The sequence below is a fragment of the Balaenoptera borealis genome (genome assembly GCF_965194805.1).
Source record: "Balaenoptera borealis genome assembly, chromosome: 9".
In the NCBI taxonomy this organism is placed as follows: Eukaryota; Metazoa; Chordata; class Mammalia; order Artiodactyla; family Balaenopteridae; genus Balaenoptera; species Balaenoptera borealis.
Genome location: NC_138873.1, coordinates 110,573,966 through 110,597,715, shown reverse-complemented (window position 1 = coordinate 110,597,715; position 23,750 = coordinate 110,573,966). Strand labels below are relative to the sequence as shown.

Below are 23,750 nucleotides of genomic sequence, written 5' to 3'. Positions count from 1 at the left end.
GTCACTGTTTTTCTTTGTCTCTGTCTGTTGTGTCATTTGTCTTGTCTTATGTCCCGAGAGCTTGACTCTATGACCAGGGAGCATATTCTCTCTGGTCTCTGCCATCAGAAAGGTGTGTGTGCCAGCGGGCATTTGGCAGTCAGTCAAGCAGACTGGGAGTTTGAGCAGCTGCAGCCAGTTGGTCTGAAACACAGGCAACAACCTGAGCTGTGCCGGCGCTCAGTGTAGTTTGTCATAAGGGGTCCCATAAAGGGCCTTTGTCATCTCAACCTTCCTTGCATTGTTAGCGCTGGCACTACACCAACCTTAACTCCTGGGCAACAAAGGTCTTTGCTTTCTTAAGCTGTTTGGGGAAGTTACCTTTCTGGATCTTGTGAGGGCTGCATCCCTTGCACCCTCTTGTGAAATACCTCTTGCATCCTTGGTTCAGCCATAAAAAAATCTTATTGGTTTGATTCACTATTACCATCCTCCTCATCAATGGCCAGACAATGGGTCCTGTGAATTGGAAAAACTTCTAAATTGGTAAATATTTAGAGAACTCTCACAGTAAACAGCTGTTTTATTGGTACTTATGGAAAGACTAAACTAAAAGGTGGATGCAAAGAAATATAACAGCTAGCCTGAAGAACTTGCTTAATTTAAAGAATGGTTTGGGAAACATCAAGTTTGCTTCCCCTCATGGGTCTTAACAGATGCTAATAAAGTCATTAGGTTAACTAACAAGAGAATGGGAAGAAGTCAAGGGGAAAGTCAAGGGACTCTTCCCAACAGGTGGAAATTTTTAAAGAAATTTAAAATTTATTAAGAAATAAGGTAAATAAAGCAAGTATTGAAAGGTGGAACAAAGAGGAATCAGGAAGGGTAGAGCCACAGGACTCATCTCTACAGGTGGGAATATTTAGTTGGTTAATAAGACATGGGATGAATGAAATGGACATTGATGGGGTAAAAACAAAGGTTTCAATACAGTACTACCTAAAGTTTAGGTGGGCCAAAAGGGCCCCTAGTGGTCCCCCAACATGAAAGGACCCCCAAAATGTTCACTCTATTTACCCCAGTTTGGAGAAATTTTAAAAGCCTGAAGGCAAAAATTACAATGAGAGGGCTTTCCTGGTGGCGCAGTGGTTGAGAATCTGCCTGCCAATGCAGGGGACACGGGTTGGAGCCCTGGTCTGGGAAGATCCCACATGCCGCGGAACAACTAGGCCCGTGAGCCACAACTACTGAGCCTGCGCGTCTGGAGCCTGTGCTCCGCAACAAGAGAGCCCGCGATAGTGAGAGGCCCGCGCACCGCGATGAAGAGTGGCCCCCGCTTGCCGCAACTAGAGAAAGCCCTCACACAGAAACGAAGACACAACACAGCCATAAATAAATAAATAAAAAATAAAAATAAAGGAATTCCTTTTAAAAAAAAAAAAAAGAAGCAATTAAAAAAAAAAAATTACAATGAGAAACATGGCCAGAATTTGCTTGAAGCAGCAGTGAGACCAATGAATCACGCTAAAGTTGACAAAAGGTCCTGGGTCCCTTGGCTCCACCCCTCCCTGGGGACCCAAGCCCTCTCGCACAGGAGGGGGTTAAATGGCTGAAGGGTAAAGAGGAGGAATTTCCAGGACTGCTTGAGGCAGAAGCTCCATGATCTGTGGTACCAAAACCCACTGGCGGGGCCCTGACTTGGGTTGCAGTTAGATTGAGAAAATGAAAAGTGCAAGGGTTGATAGGATGACAGAGGTTGGAATGTTTGTGCGGGTGTTGCGTGAAAAGGTTAGGTCAGTGTTGCCTGAGTGCTTTATGGGCCTAGGTGTTCTGTCTGGCCGGGAATGCTCCCCCTTCTCAGTAAGTAAGACTGAGGCTCGTTGATAGGGTCCTGGTTAGAGGTGATGAAATTGAGGTGCAAGCTTGGAGGAAATCTGGTGTATTTGAACACGCTTTTTGTAAAGCGGTCGTGTCTCTTTCGCCTGATTGTACTGTAGGGATGGACATTGTGTGTCACTGGGAATGTTCCCCCTGCCTGGAATTGTCAAACAGGGTGCGGGAGTCTGCCCTTCAGGCAGCGTTAACTGAACTTGCCAAGGGGAGCCAGTAAGGTTGCCTGAGCCCCCAGAATGTGGGACTGATAGTCAAGCCCTAATAGGAGAGATGGTGGAGGCATTTTTTGCCCCCTCGGGGGAATTGGTCTATTGAATCGTGCTCTGGAACAAAGGGCCATTGTTGAATGCCTCTTGCAGATATTTTTTTAGGTGTGATCATTGAACCCTGAAGTTCTAGAACATAGAAATCTTTCAATTTGCAATTTTAGTTGGCAATCTTCTCCCTGATACAAAGAAGCATATTAAAGGAAATGGAGTTGGACGGGCAAACAGACTTCTGATATCACTTAGGCAGCAGTCCAGTTCTTTGGGGAATTAAAAACAACTGTCTTTGTCTTGCAAATATCTACAAAATCAGAAACGTAAACACAGCCCCCTGTCTCCTGAGACTGAGACCAGTTAACACAACTGGAAGAACCTGACACCAGGGGGAAAAAATTGGAGGGAAAGATGCCTTTTAAAAAAGGACAAACTACTGGAAAATTTCCCTTGCCCAAAATCCAGCTTACAGCTTCCTTAAGATTATTTGTCAAGGACAAACACAAATCTTAAAAGTTTTTTTTCCACAAAAGTAAAGAGCCTTGGGCTTCCCTGGTGGCACAGTGGTTGAGAATCTGCCTGCCAATGCAGGGGACACGGGTTCGAGCCCTGGTCTGGGAAGATCCCACATGCCGCGGAGCAACTGGGCCCGTGAGCCACAACTACTGAGCCTGCGCGTCTGGAGCCTGTGCTCCGCAACGAGAGGCCGCGATAGTGAGAGGCCCGCGCACCGCGATGAAGAGTGGCCCCCACTTGCCGCAACTAGAGAAAGCCCTCGCACAGAAACGAAGACCCAACACAGCCAAAAATAAATAAATAAATAAATACCTTTAAAAAAAAAAAATAAAGAGCCTTGACCATCTGAGCAGATAAACTTAATTTATTCCAACCATTATTTATAAACTAGGGACTTTTATATAACATAGGTGTTATATTTATACCTGATTCATGACTAAGGTCTTAAAATGAAAGCTATGAAATCTCTGATTGCATCTGTATGTACGTCTGTGTACATTACGCATAGGGCCTTTTTCTACCTTCAGACGGAACTGACAAAAATCACTTTGTAAAGTAGCTCAATTTAATTGGCTTAAAAAGAGTGCTTATGAAATAAATATTTCCAAGTCTCAGAAGTATCATAGAAAGTAACCCAAATGTTTTTCAAGTCCATGTGGTCTAGGATTAATCTTTAATAAATAATAGCAAGTTTAAGGTTTTTAATTTGATTAAAACAAACAAGTCTTTAATTATCAGCATTAAGTATAATATTTTTATTCTATCTAAGTTTACTAAAAGTCATGTTATCTGTTACAAAAATTTGCCAACAAAAGAAAAAGAAATAGCTGGAGATGATGGTTGACTTTGTCTAATGTCTCATGAAGGTTTCATAGGTTATATAAACAACTGTTAACAGCAAGTAAAGTTAAATAGATATACGATAAAAGGGTTTTAGGTAAACTTATAAAGGTTTATTATGTGTTACGGTTTATGTGTTCTTAAAACTAGCTTTCAAAATATTTTTGGTTACTAGAAACCTTAAAGTTTTGCTAAGATGAGTTAAATTATAAAGTAAATTTATTGAATGTCTAGATGATTTACAAATAAAACATAATGGTGAAAGATTAATGACTAAACATAGGTATATCTGCTTTTAGCTTCCTATTACAAAGTAAAGGTAAATTTGGGTTTATTAGTAAACATGTCTTGTGCTTTATTGAAAGATTATAGTATGAAGTAGTCTATGTCTCTAGAATTATAAAATGTATTTGTAAATTTGCCAAGCCATAAAATGCTAATGTAAAAGACAGTTCACAGTTGTTTACTTCTCAGTTAAGGTTTCCAGGGGTTAAGTTTATAATTAATATATGTGATTAAAGTTACTGAAAATTATACGAAAGACATCTCTGTATGGAAGAAAAGTAAGTTGTATTTTTGGGTAAGAAAGATATGAGAAATGGAGATACAATTTTGTTGAGGGAAATGAAAATGATCTTGCCTAAAATAAGGCTGGTTATTTCAAGAATGGCAAAAAAAAGAAAAGAACAAGGGATAAACTAAAACGGAAATAGAATGTTGTAGAAGGTTTGTCGAAAAGAAACCTTGAGAAAAGTGTTTTATGCATGCTTAAGCTGGTTAAGATCAAAAGGAATTTAAGTGAATGAATTTTAATATCAAAGTAAGTTGGTACAAAATTAGAATTTGGTTTTCTCTCTGTTAAAAAGACAGAAGTCTGAGCTTGTAAAGAAATAGTAAAAGGTTTTTCTTTACCTTTAGTAGTCTGCCTAAAAAAGCGAGGAGGGATTATGTTTTATCAAAATAATTTCCTATGTTGTTTTTATCAGGTCTTTGAATGCTTAAACTGAATCTTTTCAATATTAAGAGAGCTATGGCTTTTTACAACTATTAAACCTTCTGTATTTGCCTGTGAAGTCTTTGCCGTTTTGGGTAAATTGTTTTCAGTGACCTATGTTCTTATTTGACCAAGTGTTTTAAGACCTTTTTGGTATTTTTGACAAACTTCCCCAAAATCAAATTTTAAATGAAGTCTTATTGACCTGGAACTAAGTTTGGGATTTTCCAGACAGCCCCTAGAACACTTGAAAAGATATGTTTTCTTTCCTTATAAAAGAGCATTATTAATCTAATTAGGCTTATTTGGTGTATTAAATTACATGGTAAGCATTGTCAAATGAATAATGATAAACCTTCCTAGGCTATATTGTATGGGTAAATGTTTTTAATATAAATGTTCTGGAAATTATATAAAGTTCCTAAAATTCAGATATGTCTTGGTATAATGTTATCAGTCATAATTCTAGTTATTATCTTATAATGCTGTGTGTCACAGAAATAACAAAATTTCCAGGTCAATTTTATTATAATGAATCAGATCTTTAACCAGACCATTTTAAGTCTTTGTCATTTATAGACAGTTACTCTTTTAATCTCATGTTTTTGCAAAAATGTTTATCTTCAAGGAGATTCACAGAAAAGACTTTTTGATAAATATAGGTTTCTGATAACTTTCAGATTATACTACTGAACTGGGTAAGAAATTACAGAACTCTAATGAAAAAACTGTTGGCTTCATAAACTGTTAACAAAAGTTCAAGATCAGAAATTCCCTGGCAGTCCAGTAGTTAATGCTCTGCACTTTCACTGCTGAGGGCCTGGGTTCTATCCCTGGTCAGGGAACCAAGATCCCACAAGCCACGTGGTCCAGCCAAGAAAAAGAAATCAAGATCAACAAAAATTAATTATTGTACATGGGACTGAATGAATTGATGAATATGATTATAATTTTTATGACTTTTGGCTGAAATATTACTCTTTAATCCTTATTTTCCAGATATAAGGAAATCTTTCCTCTTAGACTAACTATGACCTACAGCAATTTGGTAAATTATACCTTTGTAAGCAGAACTGAAACATTTATCTTTTTCTCTCTACCTGATCCCTCCAGAATTTGGAAACTCTTAGTATGTATTATTATTTTCATGGCAATATAGTTATTTACATAAGTTCACTAAGAATTTGTTCTTGTAACAGGACACAGTTGCAAACATTGATTACATTACCAAGGCTTTGACTGGAATATCATATTTGAGAATGTGCATAGACTCAGATATGACCAGACAGCTTTAAGGAAATAAGATTGACCTTATGGAGCAATATTGATTGCCCCTTGGAAAAACAGGCAGGTACATTGCTTACAGGGTTCCCAGCAGCCCTACCAGGTGAGTAAGGAAGGTCACTTCCTGGTAGGTGTAGAAACCTTAGGATATTTGGGAGGATCTCAGGAAGAGAGGAATTCACCTAAATCTATAGTTATTACAGGCAAGTCTGACGGTAAGTCTTTGTTTTGGCTTCCTGGCCTCAAGAGACATTTAAAATTCAATCTGGAGATTCCTTATGAAAAGTTCCAGCAAAGCAGATTTTAAAAAGCCTTTAAGGTCAATCACTATTCTTGCTGGCCTTATGCAAATAATCAGGCCAATTTTATTGAAACTACACTTATTTGGCAAACAAATTAGCCTTAATTTGACTATCTTTGGTAAAAGTAAGGGTAATTTTAGAGAAAAATTGTGTTTCAGTAGAAACTATAATACACAATCATAGATACTAAATTAACATCTCCATTCCAGGTGATGGCAGCTCCATTTAACAGAACTAAAGTTCTGTTAATTTTCTTTGAGGTTTTGCTTTTCCACCTGTAAATTGGACTGAACCCTGAATTTTTCTATTTTCCTAAAATATTTAGCTATAGCTCTCCAAACTAACGTTTCCAACTTTTCTCCCACTTTCGATTTGGAATCGTTGAAAACTAAAGCTTCCTTCTCCTGAAGCCCTCAAAACTGAAGCTGAAAAACTTGATACAAACTTAAGAGGGATCACCACAATAGCCCACGATAGACAGTCTTTGTGCCTATTGCTGTGTAAGCCATTCAGAAAGCTTACCTCCACACTGATGACATCGTCAGAGACATTAAAACTACAAACCAAGAAAATCTGTCAGATTGCCACTTTCTGTCCTCACTCCATCTCAAGATGCTTCAAGGCTGACACCTAGAAATGTTCTCAACTGGCAGCTCTCAGGACTCAGACGCTGTGTTATAATTTGCTCCGATCGATAACTGTTGTTTTTCTTTCGTCTCCATAGAAATGGCTCATAGTAAAACTTAATTGCTTGCACCTCTTAGGCCTAACTTTGGAAGCCCACCTGCTCACAGCCTCCTGAAATGAACTTAACAGGGCTGACTCATTGTCAGGATTATGAGACTGGTTTAATGAGCTGGAACAATCTACCAATTCAGCTTCTGGACTGTGAGACTTCTTGGAGAAGTTTCAAAGGCAGGACCGTGGAGGAGCAGAATCTGGCAGCCCAAAATGTGTCTTTTGACCATGAGGATTAATTTAGGCTGATTATTTTTAAGAAACAGAAGACTCAGTAAATATCTCTTTACCTCCCCCTTAGCTACAGGAAGAATTTGGATAAAGGAATAGTGCTATCACCTGGGATGGAGGTGCTATCACCTGGGATGGAGATGCTATCACCTGGGATGGAGGTGCCATCACCTGGGATGGAGGTGCCATCACCTGGGATGGAGATGCTATCACCTGGGATGGAGGTGCCATCACCTGGGATGGAGATGCCATCACCTGGGATGGAGATGCCATCAAAGAATAGGGTGTGGGGGGGACCAGAGGGGCTTAGCGATCAGAGGCCACTCCGTGTCCCAGGGTCTCTGCTGTCCCAGCAAACATGTGCTTTTCCATCTCCATGTGAATTGCCTCTGAAATTCCAAGCCCCTCCCCCCAACATCCTCTTTTGTCTTTAGCTGAAGATGGTATTTAAGGGGAGGGTTTCAGACTTTTTAGCCAGTTGCTCAGTCTTCCTGGGTCTCTCCCATGTACACACATGTTAATTTGTCTCATGTAAATTAATCCTCAGACCAGCCAGACCTAGAATTAGAGGAAAATGTTTTCTCCCCAACAACTCCACAAGGCAGCTGTTGACAGTTGTACAGGTTGTGCACTGTACGTCTTCAGGGCACTATTAACCTTGTATGTGGCTGCTATGGCTTGATGAGAAAACACCATAATCCTGTGCCCAGAAAGAAGTCCTTTGAGATAGAAAGGAACCAAGTATCTGTAGTTCTCAGCCTAAGAACAGAGGCACTTTTGCAGCACCGACAATGCCCCCTGGGGTATAGAAGATTGGAAACTGTGTAGCCTCCGGAAACAGGATCTGCTTATGCAAAGCAGTTCCATTAGTGCACAGTGATTCTTGCATAAACCACTACAGTCTCTGGATAATTTGTCCACTTTCCCAATGTCCCAAGAGACTGGGAAGAGAGTGGGTTAATTTGTAACCAAGAACCTGAAAATGTATCAGCATGAAATTGGAGATTGTACTGTGAATTGAACTGAAGTCTTGCATTCTGCTCACACCTTCGAATTACAACTCTCCAAGTAAGGTATTTGAGGCCAACAGAGAACAAATCCATTTGAAAGGGAATAGATGCTTTCTTTGGACACAGCATTGGGCATATTGTGACATTTGGACAATGAATCTGAGTGTAAGCTTTCTTATAGCCAAGAAACGTGCTAGGGTTCTGGAGTTTTCAGTTTCTGACAACAGAAAACATACAAATTTATCTCTAGTAAAAAAAAAAAAAAAAAAATCCTAAATGGAAATGGCAACAAGAATCTATCATGTGTATAGCAGCATCATAGGTCTTAAATGGGTCTAAAAATCATCTCATTCTACCTATGTGAAAACTAGTGCTTAGAGAAATGACTTGGATAATGAATCACAATATTAGCACATACTCTGGATTAGTTCTCTGTGGGGATTCTAAAGATGTTTGTATCAAGGAAAATCTGCTGATTTATTAACAAAGTAGGAAGAATTTTGGAGTTAGAAGGGACATTGTGAACTATTTAGTTGAATATCCTTGATTTCCCAGAGGAAGAAACTGAGACTCAGAGAAATTAAAAAAAAAAAAAAAAGCAGGACAAGTTAATAGAAGAGGGAAGAAGAGTAGTAGGATTGTGAATTTCCAGTTTAGCTTGATGCTGGGAGATTGAACTCTAAACACAAATCCTCTAAGCTACACAGTCAAACATGGGTGGAATGGTTTGTTTGTTTGTTTGAAATATGTATATAAGACATACATATCTTACATACATATGAGATTGCTTGATATAACCATTAATGATTAAACACATAACCATCACATTTAAGTGAGCAATAAGAGATTTACTGTAAAAATCTGCAACTCTTTAAAAAGACCATCGTACAGAGCAATAACATATAAAAGACTAGAGATCTAAGATCACCCTTTGTAGGAGGAGAAAGTTAGAAATCCAGAATCAATTTCACTTATAATAAGACTGAGAGCAAATGACAGTCACCAATTCAAGTTTCCATTAGAATAAACAAATTTGATTTGTAGGGCTGCAGGCCTATAATATCAGTTTAAGTAAGATCAGGCAGAGGAAAGAGAGAACAGAGAGAGAGGGAGAACCAAGGGTTGGGAATATGATGGGAACCACAGAAATGGGATACATTTTTATGGATCCGGACAAAGGCCAACTGAGAAAATAAGAACCTCATCTTCCTTAGCTGATGAGTACTTCCTGCTGTTAAAAAAAAAAAAAAAAAAAAAGGTAATCTAGGGTAAGAACACTGAACTTTCATGATCTTGTTACATCATGAAACTGTATGAGCTATTGGCTAAAGTAGCCTGATTTTTCTGGATCTTGCCTTACCCAGAAGCCTCTGATTTCTTTAAATTTTTAACAAAATTTGAGTTCTCTCAGAAAAGACATTTAAACACTAATTTTTGTGAATGTGGAGAAATTGGAAAATCCAGGAAGGATTAGTGTGAACTGAGCACGTCTTTTTATGATTCTGATGAGCCTCCTTCCCCAAATCACAAGTGACATCTTAGTCTCAGGCTAGCGACCAGCAGAGAGGTAGTCAAACCTCCTCAGAGGGCCCTTTCCCCAGACTTACCTGATGACCTGACCTCCGCCTGGTCAACAGTTCCCTTCTCAGTGTCCTCAGGCCACAAGGGGGCCCCTGGAAATGCAGAGCAGGGAAGGAGCAAAGTGAATGAAATAAGAGGAAATATGTTTTACTGAGGGAGTTTATCTATACTATAAAGTCGTGGACTGATGTTCTTATTGATCATTGGATGCATCTTTGAACTAAGTCTAAATGCATTTCCTCTGAGACCACTTACAGAGACAATACTCATCTGGACAGGAAAGTAAATTAAAGGAAACTATTCTCAGTGCTTTCAAATAGTACAAAAGAACTGATCTTTGACAATAACTGAATTACAACTATTGCTCTTCGCACATTTGTATTTCTTTGTAAATGTGGGCCCAAGAAGGAAGGATGTTTGGTGTGTGGTTTCAGGATGAAAATCAGTGATTTGAGTTTGGCCATTGTTCAAGCAAAAGCTTTGAGGACTTCTTATTGTGAAGACATGGTTGGAAAAGAGCCACACGGTGAAAAATTCAGTGCAGGTTAGACAAGCACATTCATTGTAAAGTCCAGTATGTTTTGCATAAAGTCAGAATGAAGGTACAAGGTGAGACTACTAATGCTAAATGAGATGAAACATAAGAAAGCTGAAAATTATTTTTTAAAACAAATTACCAGTTGTTTCTTGCAACAGATGCTCTGTATCTATTGGTCAAAAATCAGATTTAGTGGCCTTAAGTCAGGTCTACCTAAAGAAACTGTAGACTTCTTTTTTTAAAATCTTTTTTTTAAAATTGAAGTACAGTTGATATTATATTAGTTGTATTAGTTTCAGGTGTGCAACAGAGTGATTCAATATTTTTATAGATTATACTCCATTTAAATTTATTATAAAATATTGGCTACATTCTCTGTGTCATACAGTATCTCCTTGTAGCTTATTTATTTTATACATACTAGTTTGTACCTCTTAATCCCTACCCCTATCTTGCCCCTTCCCCATCCCTCTCACCACTGGTAACCACTAGTTTGTTTTCTATGTCTGTGATTCTGTTTCTGTTTTGTTATACCCATTCATTTGTTTTATTTTTTAGGTTGCATTTATAAGTGATAACATACAGTATTTATCTATCTCTGTTTGACTTATTTCACTAAGCATAATACCCCCCGGGTCCATCCATGTTGTTGCAAATGGCAAAATTTTATTCTTTTTATGGCTGAGTAGTATTCCATTGTATATATGTACCACATCTTCTTTATCCATTCATCCGTCAGTAGATACTTGGGTTGCTTCTACATCTTGGCTATTTTAAATAGTGTCTCTGTGAACATTGGGGTGCATGTATCTTTTTGAATTAGAGCTTTTGTTTTTTTCAGATGTATATCCCGAAATGGAATTGCTGGGTCATATGGTAGCTCTATTTTTAGTTTTTTGAGAGACCTCCATACTGTTTTCCACAGTGTCTGCACCAGTTTACATTCCCACCACCAGTGTACAAGAGTTCCCTTTTCTCTCCATCCTTGCCAGTTATGGTTATTTGTGTTCTTTTTGATAATAGTCATTGTGAGAGGTGTGAGGTGATATCTCACTGTTGTTTTGATTTGCATTTCCCTGGTGATTAGTGATGTTGAGCATATTTTCATGTGCCTGTTGGCCATCTGCATATCCTCTTTGGAAAAATGTCTATTAAGTTCTTCTGCCTGTTCTTTAAATTGGGTTGTTGGTTTTTTCAATGTTGAGTTGTATTAGCTATTTATTTGGGATATTAACCCCTTAACAATCATATCATTTGTAAATATTTTCTCCCACTCAGTAGGTTGTCTTTCATTTTGTTGATGGTTTCCTTTGCTGTACAAAAGCTTTTAAGTTTAATTAGGTCCCATTTGTTTATTTTTGCTTTTATTTCCTTTGCTTTAGGAGAGAGATCCAAAAAAAAATATTTCTATGATATATGTCAAATGGTGTCTTACCTGTGTTTCCTCTAGGAGTTTTATGGTTTCCAGTCTTACATTTAGTTCTTTAATCCATTTTGAGTTTATTTTTGTATGTGGTGTTAGAGAATGTCCTAATTTCATTCTTTTACCTGTAGCTGTCCAGTTTTCCCAGCACCACTTATTGAAGAGGCTGTCTTTTTTTCTATTGTATATTCTTGCCTACTTTGTTGTAGATTAATTTACCATAAGTATGTGGATTTACTTCTGGGCTTTCTATCCTGTCCCATTGATCTATATTTCTTTTTTTGTGCCAGTACTCTATGCTTTGATGACTGTAGCTTTGTAGTATAGTCTGAAGTCAGGGAACATGATTACTCCAGCTCTGTTCTTCTTTCTTAATATCATTTTGGATATTCAGGGTCTTTGTGTTTCTATAAAAATTTTAAAATTATTTTTTTCTGGTCCTGTGAAAAATGCCATTGGTAATTTGTTAGGGATTGCATTGAATCTGTAGATTGTCTTAGGTAGTATGGTCACTTTAACAATATTGACTCTTCCAATCCAAGAACACGGTATATCTTTCCAAATGTTTGTGTCGTCTTCAATTTCTTTCATTACTGTCTTATAGTTTTCAGAGTACAGGTCTTTTACCTCTTTAAGTAGGTTTATTCCTAGGTATTTCATTCTTTTCGATGAAATGGTAAATGGGATTGTTTCCTTAATTTCTCTTTCTGATAGTTTGTTGTTAGTATATAGAAATGTAACAGTTTTCTGTATATTAATTTTGTATCCTGCAACTTTCCTGAATCCATTGATGAGCTCTAGTAGTCTCCCGGTGGCATCTTTAAGATTTTCTATGTATAGTATCATCATCTGCAAACAGGGACAGTTGTACTTCTTCCTTTCCAATTTAGATTGTTCTTTAATCTCTTTTCCTTGTCTGATTGCTGAGGCTAGGACTTCCAAAACTATGTTGAATAAAAGTGGCAAGAGTGGACATCCTTGTCTTGTTCCTGATCTTAGAGAAAATGTTTTCAGCTTTTCACCATTGAGTATGATGTTAGCTGTGGGTTTGTCATATATGGCCTTTATTATGTTGAGGTAAGTTCCCTCTATACCCACTTTCTGAAGAGTTTTTACCATAAAAAGATGTTGAATTTTGTCAAAAGCTTTTTCTGCATCTATTGAGATGATCATATGGTTTTTATTCTTCAATTTGATAATGTGGTGTGTCACATTGATCAAGTGTGGCTGTTGAACCATTGTTGCATCCCTGGTATAAATCCCACTTGATCATGGTGTATGATCCTTTTTTCTTTTTTTTTTCCTATTTTACACATAGTAGTTTATTTATGTCAAACCTAATCTCCCAATTCATCCCACCTTTCCCTTCCCCACCTGTGTCCACACGTGGTGTATGATCCTTTTAATGTATTGTTGAATTTAGTTTGCTAATATTTTGCTGAGGATTTTTGCATCTATGTTCATCAGTGATATTGTCTTGTAATTTTCTTTTTTGTGTGATATCGTTGTCTTGTTTTGGTATCAGGGTGATTCTGGCCTCTTAGAATGAGTTTGGAAGCATTCTTTTCTCTGAAATATTTTGGAATAGTTTGAAAAGGATAGGTGTTAACTCTTCTCTAAATATTTGGTACAATTCACCTGTGAAGCCACCTGGTACGGGACCATTGTTTATTGGTAGTTGTTTTATTACTGATTCAATTTTATTACTGGTAATTTTTCCATTTATATTTTTTATTTCTTCCTGGTTCAGTCTTTGGAGACTGACATAGTGTTGGAAGTCCTAGCCACAGCAATCAGACAAGAATAATAAATAAAAGGAATCCAAATTGGAAAGCAGGAGTAAAATTGTCACTATTTGCATATTACATGATACTATACACAGATTCTAAAGACACCATCAAAAGAGTATTAGAATTCGTCAGTGAATTTCGTGAAGTTTAAGGATACAAAATTAATATACAGAAATCTGTTGTATTCCTATACACTAACAAAGAACTATCAGAAAGAGAAATTAAGGAAGCAATCCCATTTTCAATTGCATCAAATAGAATACAATACCTAGGAGTAACTCTAAATAAGGAGGCAAAGACCTATACTTGGAAAACTATAGGACACTGATGAAAGAAATTGAAGACAACAGAAAGATTTGGAAAGTTATATCATGCTTATGGATTGGAAGAATCAATATTGTTAAAATGACCATACTGCCAAAGGCAATCCCCATCAATACATCAATGATATTTTCCACAGAACTAGAACAAATAATTCTAAAATTTATATAGAAAACAAATTTACTGCAGAAATACAAAAAGAGTCAATTAGCCAAAACAATCTTGAAAAAGAACAAAGCTGGAGGTATCACGCTCCATGACTTCAAAATACAGCAATCAAAACCGTATGGTACTTGCACTAAGAGACACATAGATCAATGGAACAGAATAGAGTTTCTAGAAATGAATCCACACTTATATGAGAATTAATCTATGACAAAGGAGGCAAGAATATATAATGGGGAAGACAGTCTCTTCAATAAATACTATTGGGAAAAGTGAAGAGGTACATGCAGAAGAAGCAAACTAGATTACTCTCTCACACCATGCACAAAAACAAATTCAAAGTAAATTAAAGACTTAAATGTAAGACCCGAAACCATAAAACTCGTAGAAGAAAACACTGGTAGTAAGCTCTTTGACATTCATCTTAGTAATATTTTTTTGCATGTGTCTCCTCAGGCAAGAGAAGTAAAAGCAAAAAAAAAAAAAAAAAAAAAGGACTACATCAACCTAGAAAGCGTTTGTGCAGCAAAGGATACTATCAACAAAATGAAAAAGCCACTTACTGAATGAGAGAAGATATTTGTAAACAGTATACCTGATAAAGGGTTAATATCCAAGTTATACAAAGAATTCATGCAAACTCAACATCAAGAAAACAAAAAACCTGATTAAAAAAATGGGTACAGGATCTGAATAGACGTTTTTCCAAAGATGACATACAGATGGCCAACAGGCACATGAAAAGATGCTCAACATCACTAATTATTATATAAATACAAATCAAAACTACAATGAGATATCATCACCTCACACTTGTCAGAATGGCTATTATCAAAAAGACAGCAAATAATAAATGTTGGTAAGGATGTGGAGAAAAGGGAACCCTCTTACAATGTTGGTGGGAATGTAAATTGGTGCAGTCACTATGGAGAACAGTATGGGGGGGTTCCTCAAAAATTATAAAAGAATGACCTCAAGGTCCAGCAATTCCAATCCTGAGTATTTATCCAAAGAGAAGGAAAACACTAATTAGAAGAGATATATGCACCCCTATGTTCATTGCAGCATTATTTAAAATAGCCAAGATATAGAAGCAACCTAAATGGCCATCAACAGACATGTACGGATAAAGAACTTATACATATACATATAAAATGGAATATTATTCAGCCATAAAAATAGAATGAAATCTTGCTATCTTTGGAAACATGGATGAACCTAGAGGGTATTATACTAAGTGAAATAAGTCAGACAGAGAAAGACAAATACTGTATTATTTCACTTATATGTGGAATCTAAAATACAAAACAAATGAACAAATATAACAAAACAGAAACATTTATAGATACAGAGAACCAAAAGTTTTTTACCGGAAAGGAGGCAGGTAGGGGGAGGAAAGAATTAGGTGAGGAGAATGAGATGTACAAGCTTCTCATTGCAAAATAAAAGAGTCACACATCTGAAATGTGCAATGTGAGGAATCAAAGACTATGTAATATTTTAGTATGATGACAGGTTGTAACATCATATTGTGGTGATGTTACAATATGATGGAAATTGAAACGCATGGAAATATCAAATCACTATGTTCTGTAATAGGAACTAACAGAGTGTGGTAGGTCAATTATACTTCAAAAACAAACAAACAAACAAACTCATTGAAAAAGAGAACAGATTTGTGGTCACCAGAGGCAGGGGGTCGGGGGCAGGGGCAACTGGATGGAGGGGGTCAAAAGGCACAAGCTTCCAGCTATAAGATAAATAACTACTAGGATTGTGATGTACAGCATGACACATATAATTAACACTGCTCTGTGTTATATGTGAAAGTTCTTGGAAGAGTAAGTCCTAAGAGTTCTCATCACAAAGAAAATTGTTTTTCTATTTCACTAATTTTGTATCTGTATGAGATGATGGAAACTCACTAAACCTATTGCGGTAATCACTTCATGACGTATGTAAGTCAGATCATTATGCTGTACACCTTAAACTTACCCAGTGCTGTATGTCAGCTATATATCAATAAAACTGGAAGAAAAAAAGAAACAAACAAACAAAAAAAGAAACAAATTTTTAAAGAATAAAAAAGAAATGTTTATAAGATGTTGCCAAACTGTCCTTCAAAAAGATGGTTCCAATTCCTATTCTTTTCTAAATGAATATGAGAGTACTTTTTCTCTATTTTCTGTACCTTTTCTTTCATTTTTTCTCCACGTCCTGGAGCAGATGATGTAGATGGCTGTGACATAGACAGCTAGAGCTTCACTCTGCCCTTTACATAAAGGGTAAAATTGTTGTTAGGAGGGGACTGTCCAGAGAGGGACTGCATTCCCAGACCCTTGAACTTGTACTGAACTTGTACCTTCAGCCCATCCCATGAGTGAATAATGTTTAGATATGAACTGCTTAATTTATGAGCGTGGGTGAGCCTTTTTTTTTCTTAAGGAATGATATTATTCAGGACCAGCTCACAAAACCAATTGTAAAAGAGACATCCAAGGAAATAGACTGAGAACTGGAGGACCATTGGGAAAAACAGAGTTTCCCTCTCGTGGCTATAAGGGCTGTCAGTTCTGTTTTCACTCTCTCCGTCTCTCTCTTAATCAGCTCTCTCTGCTGAACTAGATGATACTGGCAAAGATGACGACACATCACAGCACCAGAGTGCAAGCGAAACAGTGACACTCTGATTTTACATCTTCAGGAAGGAGGCACTGATGGGTCCAGTTAGTCGATGGTTCCACAGTATGATCACTGTGAAAACAGGGTCCTGCATCCTACTCGCTGTAGCTTCAGGGGTAGGAGAAGGAAGGGGGTGAGTAGTGGATTAGGAAGGTACCCAATAATGTCCCTACCGCGTGGATTTCCCATGCAGGTCACACACAGTTTTGACTTGTCAGCTGGAATTGTTCTGCCTGTACAGAGTTGCTCTTCGGTACTCCTCTATCACAGCCTATTTCCCCAGCATTTTAACTTCAAATTCATGAAGGCCTCGTGGATCAGACCCTCCCCCTTCTTTCCTTCCATCACCTCTTCTACCACATCTCTTCTTTAAACCTACAAATCCTCACCTCCGCCCCCGATTTAAACAAAAATTACATGTGACAACTGTGAATTAATTCACCCACCATCTTTCTGTGCTATACAACTGGACTTCTGCGCACTGCCAGAAAAAGTCCCCCAAACAAATGGATTGTTTAAAGCATTTAAACTTTTAAAAACCTGCAGCAATATGCTCAACACCCCTGGGTGATCCTGTGCCTTCCCCTCGCCCATGCTCCCCGACACATGACAAACTTTCAACCCCGCTCACGTCTCTCACTCCGAAACCTCTTCCTGGCCGCAGGGAGATTGCTGTGAAACATGAACTGGATCATGTCCTTTTCCTCTGCTTAAAAGCACCTAAGGACTCACGTCCTCACTGTCACACAGAGTCAAACGTCCTCAGTATTCTGTACCAGATCCTTGATGGATGGCTTCTGCTTACCCACGCCGTTCTATCCCATGTCCCTGGTGCTTCCACGCTCCATCCAAACCAGTTCCTGGGGGTCTCGGGAAGCACCAGGCTCCCTCACACAGCTTTGTCCTCGCAGGTGCCTCTCCTTCCTTGGCGTGCTGTCTTCCCCCGCTCTGCTGTGAGCGCCTCTCCACCTCTCTGTTGGGCTCAGCTGTCACCTGCTCTGAGTAGCCCTGCCCTTCCCGCCACCTCCTAACCCACGTCTTTCTCCCTCCTGGGCAGCTGTTCCCACCTGGCACCCAGAGACCCTGTGCTCACTTCTCTGCTGCCTCCTGGTCCTCGTCCTACAGCTCATTTTATGTCTCGAAACCTGAAAATTGCAGCTGCCCCTCCATAAACGTTCAATAAATGTTTCTAGAGTGAATGAACAGATGCGTTTTTAATATGAGAAGCAGAGCATTTTGTTTAGTAACTGGGGACCTGGGAGAGAAATGGAGATGCCCGCGACCCAGCATGTAAGATCTGCTCTCCCCATTTGTAATATCACTAAAACCAGTAACCTGAAACCAACAACAGAAAAGTCTCAATCTGCTTAAAAGAGAGGAAGGTCCTTCCTTCAAGTGAATTGCCTTCAACAATATCTTATGGAGAACAATTTTTAGTCCGTGAGGTGTCACCTGGGGCTGAGGCTGTGCTGTCCCCACCTGCTGCTCTGTTCCCAGTAAGGAAATAAGGGAGTTGCACTGAACTTTTGATTGTCACCTACAGAGACAGAGTTTTCCAGGCTGGCCGTCTTTACTGCAACCTCTGAAGGTGTCAACAGGGTGAAAGACTGCGCTGACCAGAGCACGATTGGGCAGAATCCTACAGAAGCAGAGACAGAAGGGCAGTTACAAAGGTGACCACAGTTCAGTGTTTCTCAAGCCCCTGGGGCGCTTGTTAAAAATGTCGGTGACCAGGCCCCATCTCAGTGTCACTAAATCGTAATCTCTGGCAGTGGAGCCATGGATCTGAGTTTTAACACGTTTCTCTGATGTTTCCTTGGTCCATCAGCCTTGGGAGCACTGACTCAGACGTGCCCCTGCCCAGAGCTGCCCGGGCAGGGGGAGGGTGCCCGTGTGGAGATGGGCATCGGAGGCTTCAAACTGTCGGATTACATGTCTCGATTCCGTGCTCACTGGGCACCCTCTGGAATTCAGTTTCCACTGTAACTAACCTACTGGAGGGGACTGATGCAGCCAATGTGACGTTCGGTTCTTTTCAGAATGTTTCTCATTGCCAATTAACAAATAGTCCTGGTTGCCCTGTTTACTAATCTCTTGTGAGCTCTGTTCCTGTGAATGGGAACCCCGAGTCCGATCAATTCTTTAAGAATTCTTTTAAGTGTATCACACATGTGAATATGTGAGGCTGGAGAAACTCCGGATGATCCCTGAGGGCAGTCTCACCTCTGGTCTCCTCCCTGCGATAATTTCTCCCAAACCCAATTGTCTTGTCTTTCTCTAATATTTATAATCAGTTTGTTTCGTCTGAAGAGATTAAATAAATATAAAATATCTAGCCACGTTCTTCTGTTTTAGTCAACCAGGGCTCAAATGATGCCTCTTAAGAAACTTGAAGACAGAATCTAGCTTCTATTTTTCCTGTAGGGAGAAGGTCAAACTCTGAAACAGTAGTTTTCAACCAAGGATGAATTTGTCCACCAGGAGACCTTTGGCAATGTCCAGTGACATTTGTGTTTTTCACAATTGGGGGTTACTACTGGCATCTAGAGGACAGAGGCCAGGGACTATACTAAATATTTTACAATGCATACATCAGCTCCCTACAAAAAAAAGAATTATGGCAGGGAAAGGGTAAATGGGAACTGTTTGTACTTTCTGATCAGTTTTCCTGTGAACTCAAAACTGGTCTAAAAAATAAGATTTTTTTTTTTAAAAAAGAGAATTATCTAGCCCCATATGTCAATAAGACCAAGTTAGAAAAACCTTGCCCTGAAGGAAGCAAGAAAAGTTATTTTCCTACTTCTGAACCTACTCCTTGCAACACTGTGACAATGCTAGCTGCTTTTGTACAGGGTAGCAATGTTGCATATAAATGCTGCCTAAGTGAGTTCAGACGTGCATGTCTATCTCATTTCTTGCTCAGATCAGAAGATGATGTTATAATTGAATAGCATATGCTCCACATCACTCTTCAGGTGAAGCCATTTAGCTACAGCACAGATATGATCCATGCTGAGGTGAGAATTGAATTCGCTTTTAATAGACATGCTTATGAGATGTCAGTGCATATTGAAATGTGGTCTTGGAGTCTGATTATGAGGGATGACCTATTTTGTGGGGCTTTCATTTTTGATTTCCAGAATCCGTGTGCTTCCCTCAGAACACAAGCCTTCTGTCTTGTGCACCATATGGGGCTCTTTTGGAATGACTTTCATTTGATTTTATCCCTTATTTAGAAATATTTATCTTCTTTTCTCTCTGTCAGACAGGGCTGAGGGCCTTGAGGAAGGATCTTTTGCCCAAATTCCCCTCTTGCTAGTACTTACCTTCGGTGATTCCCTGGAACTCTTATCAGAACAGTATATCTTCTGAAAAAAACCAGAAGTATAACCCTGTTGGTGAAGTTTAGGAAAAAAAATTTTATATGACTTATTTGGATGTAGAGAAATAAAAGAATCCTCTCTTCCTCTGTGGTCAGGACATCAATAATTAACGTAGGTAAAAAATTCACAGATTTCTTTTGTGTGGTAGGGGGACTGGGCCAGAAGGGACGTAACTTAGAGGTCAGGGATGGAGAATGTAAGGGCTGCTTCCTGAACCGCATCCCTCAGAGCCAAGGAACAAGGGCATCTGACAGTGTCCCTCGTGGCTTGAGTGGCTCAGCACTAAAGATGAGGGAAAATGGTGAACTAGTATTTCCAAGGACAAAGCCAAATGAAAGGTGGAAATTAACTATCTGTTAGTATGAAAAGATGCCAGCGGGACAGCAGGAGAGAATCAAGATCAATTAAGCACAGTTAAGGGGTGGAACTCACTGAACCAACGCAGAACCTGGTCCCTTCCCAGAAAGCCGGCACTTCCCCTGTTTTCCATCCTTGTGCGCCTTTGGATGCAGTTGCTCTTTTCAGGAACACTCAGTTGCCTGTGAGGCAGGGAGGAGCTCTCCCCTCTGTCTCCTTCTGTCAGAATGCCGCCACCTCTGTGTCATCTCTTCCGTTTGCTTAGGAATCTCCACCGTTGCATTTTCCCCGGAAATTCACACGTGGTGAAACTCCCGGTTGGAAAATTGCTTCTCAGTAGAAGTGGGGACAGTCATTACTTGTAGGGTGACACCTTCGCTCATGTTTAGTATTTCAGATCATTGGGAGGCCTTTCCCAGTTGGTGTCATCTGCACAAAGCCGGCAGCTTTAAAGCCAGGTTCAACATGCTGTGTCCGTCACAGAAACACAAGTATGAAGTCCAGAATAGTTGAAAAGCGATGTGCATCTCTACTGCCGAGGCTGAACCCACTGTCAAAAGGGGTTTTTGTTCATATCTCACAGGAAATAACCTCAAAGTCTCTTTCCGCATCTCTCTCCTATTATCCAACAAGCTGTTGGGAAATTTCTCTTCTCTACCCTACAACACTGTCTCCAAACTAAGTTCCTCTTAGGTCAAGTACCTTCTACCATCTTTTGTTCTCTTAAACTGTCCATCAAATGTCCTTCTTTCATTGTGATCTAGATTAATCTAGACCTTCAGAGTGTTTTTAATTCTCCTTTCTGTGCATTACCTGGGTCAACAAAACCAAATGCCAAGTACCTGCCAAGCAATGAGGGCTTGCTTGCTGCGTTGGAAAGTGATTTTCAAGATGAAAGCTTAACAAATCCACAATTTTCCTTTACAAAACACACACATATGCACACAACAGCAAGGCACTCTGTTCTTCTGGAATGAAAAAAGGCTATCAATTCTTACATCAAATTGTTAAAAGTATGTCTATACAAGATTAGTATTTGCGTGGCCCAGGGCAGAGGAAAGCGTTTCAGCAAATCCCCTGGGAAGAGTGACCCCACCCTACAAATTGGCTACTCTCCGAGCAAGCTCCTGAAACGTTCTAACTGGTGCTGTCAAAGCCAGAGTTTTCTCTTTCTAAATATCTTAATGCCACTAATCTCCAGGCAGAAAGAGTGGTATGTCTTCAGGCTTCTCTCAAAAAGGATGCTTTTCCCCACTCTTCAGTGAGTTGACTCTGCTGGTGGGTGACTCCTCAGGGGCAGGTGTTCAGTCAGCCTTTGGTGTACCCAGACTTCAGTTTCTTCTCAACCCAGAGAGAACCCTGAACTGGCCAGGGTTCTGTAGACAGCTGTCAGCAGCCGATTAGCAAGAAGAACCTAGGGCCTTGGTACTGTGTGCACATCTGTGTGTGTATTTTGTAAAGGAAAGTGTGGATTTATTAGCACTTTATCTTTAATATCACAAAATTCTTAAGTGCTAAGTTAAGTGATGTACCCAGTGCTGCAGAGGTCCAGGTGGCTGGAGGATGGGAGCAACTGGAGTTGGTCCTGGGGGGAGAAGGAGGGACCATATGGAGACGACCAAACACCTAACCTTGAGCTCTCTTTAACCTAATTTCATTTTTCCAAATCTGATGAAAAACCCAAATATTAGAAATTTTTCTCTTTTTGGCATTTTTCCAAATTTTGTACCTAGCAACTTAGAAACAATTTTCTGCGTACATAATTCATCTTTTATTTTTATTATTTATTTTAGTAGCATTTGTTGCTTCCTCCTGACTACAAAAGGAATGCTCCACATTCAGCATCAGTTGTCAATCATCAGAAGTGAACCTATTGATCGGGGTTCATTAACTCTATACAAGAGAGAGAATTTAGAAGCTACAGAAAAGAGCACCTGCAACCCCTCAACCCAGAGATAACCTCTGTTTGCATTTTGGTGTTATTTTCTGTTTTTAATTTTTTTCCTGAAGAATGACTTCCTAATATTTTGACAATGTATCAAGGGATTCTCTAATATTTTGAACATTTTATTATGACACATAACCATTCATAAATACAATCATTAGTTAATTTTTCCCTGACTGGAAACAGAGGCCAGAAAAGTTCTTTTTTGAGCTGTGGGCACTCAGGCCTGGCCCTATAAGCCCGGAATGTCATTCTTTCCCAAAGCCCCTGCTCACAGAAGCATGTCAAGGACACTGACAAGTGAAATGATGACTTCCTGAAAGCAAAAAGCCAGCTGCTCTTACAAATAGTTTCCGGAGGGCCTTCCATTACTTTCTGGTTTTTTTAACAACCTCTAACCCCAGGTCACTTGGAAAGGTACACTAGTCTTAGGTGGCAACCCTTCTGGAGTTTTAAGGATATTTTTTCTATTGCTAACGTAAAATGTTAACAATACAGGAACTGCTGACTTTTCTGTCCACAAAGAGGATGACCCTCTAATTTAGCACCAAATAGGTCTGATTCCTCACAAGATAGTAAGCCTTCCATTACCCTCATAGTTAAATGTAAGGACTTGTTTTACCTATTATTTTGTTTTCCAAGTGTTGACAGTACCTTAAAAATGAAACATCTGAGTTATAAAAAGTAGCATATTTGAAAGTATTATATTTATTAGGAGGGCATTTCGACTTAGCAGTATTCTTAACAGTATTCTTCTTTTCCCCCTCCTAAAAGCATCTTGAAGACATTTATGCTATTTTCCGTTGCCACTTTGGAATCCATGCTTTCCCACATGGCTCTAAAAAAAAATAAAGAATTATTTCCAGGCTCACTTTGTGAAGCTCCACCTCCCTGGTCACAGACACTGTAATCAATCACTTCGCTACACACACTGCTAGGATTCTCCCATCTTCCCCCCAACTCCTGCCCTAACCTGGAAGAATTCAATTTCCAAAGGAAAAAACCCCATCCCATAGATGAAGCTGTTACACAATCATTTTCGGTCAAATTACTTTTATCTTATGAATCAATAATTTTCTTTGAATTATTAAACGAAAAACAGTAACTGTGACCTTCCCCTCTGCAACCACACCCTCCTTGTCTCCCAGTCTCATTTACTTTCACCAAATCTGCTCTTTGACCGACTAAACCTCTAGGTCTTTGTTTGCTCTCTAATTCTGATTGATCCATTCCTTATTGGCTTCGCTTTATGGCTTATATATTATGGTCAGACCATTTCAAGAGTCCTTCCTAATGACTCAAAGTCTTACCAACGTGTGCTTCTGTCTGCCTGGTGTGTTGTGTAGGAAACCCCACTACTCTTGTGTTTCTTCTTGACAGACACACTCAGCACTTCTGATGCCAGGTGTGTAGTGTAGGGTCTTTTCCATGCACCTAGCGATCCTGTGGCACCAGCTGAGTGTCCAACGATCTCACTCAATCCTGACACCATCTACCTGGAGGCAGCAGCAGGTCCTC

General features: G+C 39.2%; 1 long non-coding RNA gene across 1 annotated transcript; it reads left to right on the top strand.

The window, feature by feature from the left end:
* The first annotated feature begins 684 nt into the window (after window positions 1-684).
* On the top strand, window positions 685-15,938 carry LOC309634735. Its single transcript, XR_014248387.1, has 2 exons — window positions 685-7,156; window positions 7,304-15,938. It is a non-coding gene; the product is annotated as an uncharacterized lncRNA (long non-coding RNA).
* The last annotated feature ends 7,812 nt before the right edge of the window (window positions 15,939-23,750 follow it).